A 5,000-nucleotide genomic window follows, 5' to 3' on the forward strand; every position below is an offset into this window, starting at 1 on the left:
ACGGAAACCTTGTTACGACTTCTCCTTCCTCTAAATGATAAGGTTCGGTGGACTTCTCGCGACGTCATCGGCGGCGAACCGCCCACGTCGCCGCGATCCGACAACACTTCAGGACCATTCAATCGGTAGGAGCGACGGGCGGTGTGTACAAAGGGGGGGACGTAGTCAACGCGAGCCGATGACTCGCGCTTACTAGGAATTCCTCGTTGAAGACCAACAATTGCAATGATCTATCCGCATCACGATGAAATTTCAAAGATTACCCGGGCCCGTCGGCCAAGGCTATAGACTCGTTGAATACATCGGTGTAGCGCGCGTGCGGCCCGGAACATCTAAGGGCATCACGGCACTGTTATTGCCTCAAACTTCCTTGGCCTAAGCGGCCATAGTCCTCTAAGAAGGCGGCCGTGGAGATGTACATCCACATAGCTAGTTAGCGGTGAGGTCTCGTTCGTTATCGGAATTAACCGGACAAATCGCTCCACCAACTAAGAACGGCCATGCACCACCACCCATAGAATCAAGAAAGAGCTCTCGTCTGTCAATCCTTACTATGTCCGGACTGGTAAGTTTCCCCGTGTTGAGTCAAATTAAGCCGCGGGCTCACTCCCTGGTGGTGCCCTTCCGTCAATTCCTTTAAGTTTCGGCCTTGCGACCATACTCCCCCCGGAACCCAAAAACTTTGATTTCTCATAAGGTGCCGGCGGAGTCCTAAAAGCAACATCCGCCGATCCCTAGTCGGCATCGTTTATGGTTGAGACTAGGACGGTATCTGATCGTCTTCGAGCCCCCAACTTTCGTTCTTGATTAATGAAAACATCCTTGGCAAATGCTTTCGCAGTTGTTTTTTTTTTTTTTTTTGGTAAAGGTAAGTGTATATATAACTATCTCAAACACCAACTACAAGCTAAAGCTCAAACCAAAACCTGACCCTATTAGGACATAACTGTCCATATAGGTTCAAGAGCGGTCCAGCAAGGACTATACAAATCACAAGAGACAACCCAGGGCCCCGAATGAACAAAAGGTCACTTACAAGGCTAAAGAAAGACCAAGTTCCAAAGGGACTATACAAACCAGTGGAACACGGCAACCTAAACCTCAAAACAAAGGAGGCCATAGCTATACAAAGGAAGGCTAAGACAAACCAACTAAGTAAATATGGAAGATGATAGCCCCCAACTCCTTTGTAATCTCCTATTCATTGGCGTGTCTGCAACTCTTCCAAGGGTTGAAGCTTTATCCTTCACCACTTTGATCATATGATTGCGCATTCCAGGAATGAAAATACTCTTGTTTCGGAAGATAGAGTTGTTTCTTTCAGTCCATATTATATGACAAAGAGCACCAAATGAGAACCTGGTGAGACGATGAGCAAAAGATGATCCTCCATAAACCTTCATTGCCCATGTTATATGCTCATGCCACGGACGGTTTCGCCATGGAATATAGCAATTAGTTGCCCAAAAGAACGCCAGACTTCTTGTAGAGGAACACTGAAAGAATAGGTGATTGATTGAGTCCGGAGTAGCCCCACAAAAAGCACATAAAGCGGCATCAATCCTGCTATTATGCATAAGAGCAGTCTGAGTAGGTAATCGATTGAGGGAAATGATCCATAGAAGGAAGGAGTGGCGAGGAGCAATATGATGATCCCATACAAATGAATGCCACTGAACCGGCAGTCCTTTTCTTCTTATATGGTTCCAAGCTGTCGCCACCGAGAAGGTAGGGGATGGTTGAGGAGCCCAAATCAACTCATCCTCAATGTCCTCCTCAAAATTTGGTGGAGGTTCCGTCCAGTTCAATATAGTATCCAAAGTATATGAATGTTGCCATACCGAGTCATAGAAGGCCCGAACAGTCGAGTCCCGGGGAATACGAGACTGATAGATGTCCGTATCATTGAACAGAAGGTATAGTGGGCCTCTGTCGTGCCACCAATCAAACCACAAAGAGACTGAATGACCATTACCAATTTTCCAGCGAAAAATAGTCCGAGCATATTCTCGCATATCTAGGATTTTCTTCCACGTCCAGGAACAGAAAGTGGGCTTAGGAACAAGCCAGAAGTTAGAGCTTTTGATAAAGTTTGTGTGTATCCACTTGCACCACATGGACTCTTTATCGGTGAAAAGAAGCCATATGTGTTTGAGCATCATAGCTCTATTATAATCAGTGAGTCTTCGGATTCCAAGACCTCCTTCTTCTTTAGGTAGGCATACCGTATCCCATGCAACTTTAGCACCGCCCGTACCTAAATCAGGGCCCTTCCACAGGAATTGTCTCAAAATAGTCTCGATACCATAAAGCACCGACTTAGGAAGAGAGAAGATGGTGGCCCAGTACACCTGGATAGAAACGAGGACCGATCGGATAAGTTGCAGTCGGCCCGCAAAAGACAAGAACCGGTGAGTCCAAGATCGGACACGGGACGTTATGGAATCAATCAAGCATTTACAATCCTCTTTCCGAAGCCTCGAAGATATGACTGGCACGCCTAGGTATCGAAAAGGGAGTGAGCCTTGTTGAAATCCGAGGCAGTGTAGAAGGCCACTATGTAACTCCGGGTTCCCTCCCGAGAGATAAATATTGCTTTTCCTGGCATTTGGTCTTAGACCAGACCAATTCGAGAACAAGTCGATTGCTTCCTTGATTAGTTGTATAGATCTCAAGTGCGCTTGTGCGAATATAAGGACGTCATCCGCGAAGAACAGATGGGAGGTGCGCACTTTCTTGCATCGCCAGAACCATTGGAAGTCCGGGTTATGAGTTTTATCCCTCAGCACACCCGAGAAGATTTCCATAGCTAAAACAAATAAATACGGCGACAGTGGATCTCCTTGTCGTATTCCCCGGGTACTAGCAAAGAAGCCATGAAGATCACCATTTATTGCAACTGAGAATTTGGCGGTGGATATGCAAGCCAAAACTAGCTTAGTAAAGTTCTCCGGAAATTTGAAGGCTGCAAGCACCTTCTGGATGAAGCTCCACTCAATCGTGTCATATGCTTTTTGGAAGTCCACCTTGATGGCGCACTTTGGAAAGTAAGACTCATGGTGGAAGTCCGCAAACAATTCCTGAGCGATCATAATGTTGTCGCTTATTCTACGACCTCTGACGAATGCCGTTTGGGCCGGTCCAATTAGCATAGGTAAAACCTGCGCGATACGCCTTGCGAGAATTTTGGATATGCATTTATAAAGGGTATTGCAACACGCAATTGGTCGGAAGTCATTCATACTCGACGCATTGGGGGTTTTCGGTACCAATGTTAAGATGGTATTGTTAACCTCTTTGAGTAAGTGGCCAGTTTCAAAGAAGTTCTTAACCGCCCTCAAGATAGAAGGCCCAGTAATCCCCCATGTGAGTTTGAAAAATTCAACGTTGAATCCATCTGGACCAGGAGCCTTGCCTTTAGCAAGTGAAAATAGGGTAGTTTGGATTTCCTCATCGGTTACCGGTTGTTTTAAGAATAGCTGTTGATTCTCATCTAAAGTCCTGTCAATAAAACCACCCACCTCCCGGACTGAGGGCTGGATAGTAATAGAACTACTGGTGAGTAGTTGCTGAAAGTGACAAACAATATGATTCCTGACCGCCAGAGGTTCAGTAATAAACTCCCCATCGTCTGTTGAAACAGATAAGATTCTATTATGGAGACGTCTTTGGTTGACATGATGATGAAAGAACTTGGTATTCATGTCCCCTTCCTTAATCCAACGGATTCTGGATTTTTGTCTGTAAAAGGATTCTTCTTGTAGTCTCAGGTCGGAAAATAATCTTTGAAGCTCCACTTCTCTTGCAAGGAGGCTCGCGGTCGAAAGGGTTCGAGTCCAAAGCCGTCCGAACAAGGAATAGGTCCGCTCTAGCACATTCGTTCTTGTGGAAATATCCGAGAAGGAACTACGGTTCAATTGTTTCAGCTTAGCCTTGATATCTTTAAGTTTGCAGCAAACACTGAACATAGGTGAACCCACAATATGCGCATCCCACACTTGAGTGACTAGATCCAGAAACAATGGATGAGAGGCCCAAAAGTTGAAAAACTTGAAAGGCTTGTTGGAAGTAGTCGGAGGAACAATCTTGATCTTCATAGGGGAATGATCCGAAATACCCGAAGGAAGGAAGTGAGCTTCCGAGTAAGAGAAGATTTGAGACCATCTATCATTGGTGAGCACTCGGTCAATTTTACGCATTTTCCGGTTGGCACCTGAGGAGTGCGACCAAGTGAACCTACACCCAACATAACGGAGATCCTCCAGTCCCGCTTGGTTGAGGCATTCCTTAAAATCATCAAAAGCTGGAATCCACGGAGTAGAGCTGCCCACTCTATCGTCTGGATCTTTAATCGCATTGAAATCCCCAGCAACAAGCCAAGGGAGGTCACAAGAGGAGAGCCGAATCAGGTCAGCCCACAAATGTCTTCGAAGCATGAAAGTGTGTTCTCCATATACTACTGTAAGCATACAAGTTTTGTTCATGTGCAGCATCCTTGTTTGAGCATGAATTAGTTGAGAAGAAGAGTAATGGACGTCCATCTCAATCTCATTTGGGTCCCAACCAAGCCATATTCTTCCAAGGGGTGAGAATTCATAGTTAGATAACCAATTCCAGTTAGCAAAAAGGTCTTTAGAAATCTCCATGAACCGAGACTCTTTGACTTTAGTTTCTATTATACCAATACAGCAAAGATGATTCTTCCTAATGAAGGAGCGAATTTCTGCTTGTCTTAGGGGTTCAACTAGCCCCCTGATGTTCCATATTCCAAAAAACATTTAGGAAGGGAGGGAATCTATCTCTGAGCTTTCCTTGGCCTCCTCCTCTTAGATTTCTTTTTTGAGGAGGACGGGCTAGGCACACTCATAGGGCATTTCGAGCTATGTGTGGAACCGGGTGAGGGTTTCAGCATATCCTCAGAAGCACTGGATGCAAAAGTGCGAGATCTAGTGTTAGGGGGGGACACAGCAGCTGCTTCCACTCCCAGCCTTTCTTCGGAG

The sequence above is a fragment of the Syzygium oleosum genome, unplaced genomic scaffold (genome assembly GCF_021117445.2).
Source record: "Syzygium oleosum isolate NSW1041296 unplaced genomic scaffold, Sole_v2.1 Sole_v2.36, whole genome shotgun sequence".
NCBI classification, from domain to species: Eukaryota; Viridiplantae; Streptophyta; class Magnoliopsida; order Myrtales; family Myrtaceae; genus Syzygium; species Syzygium oleosum.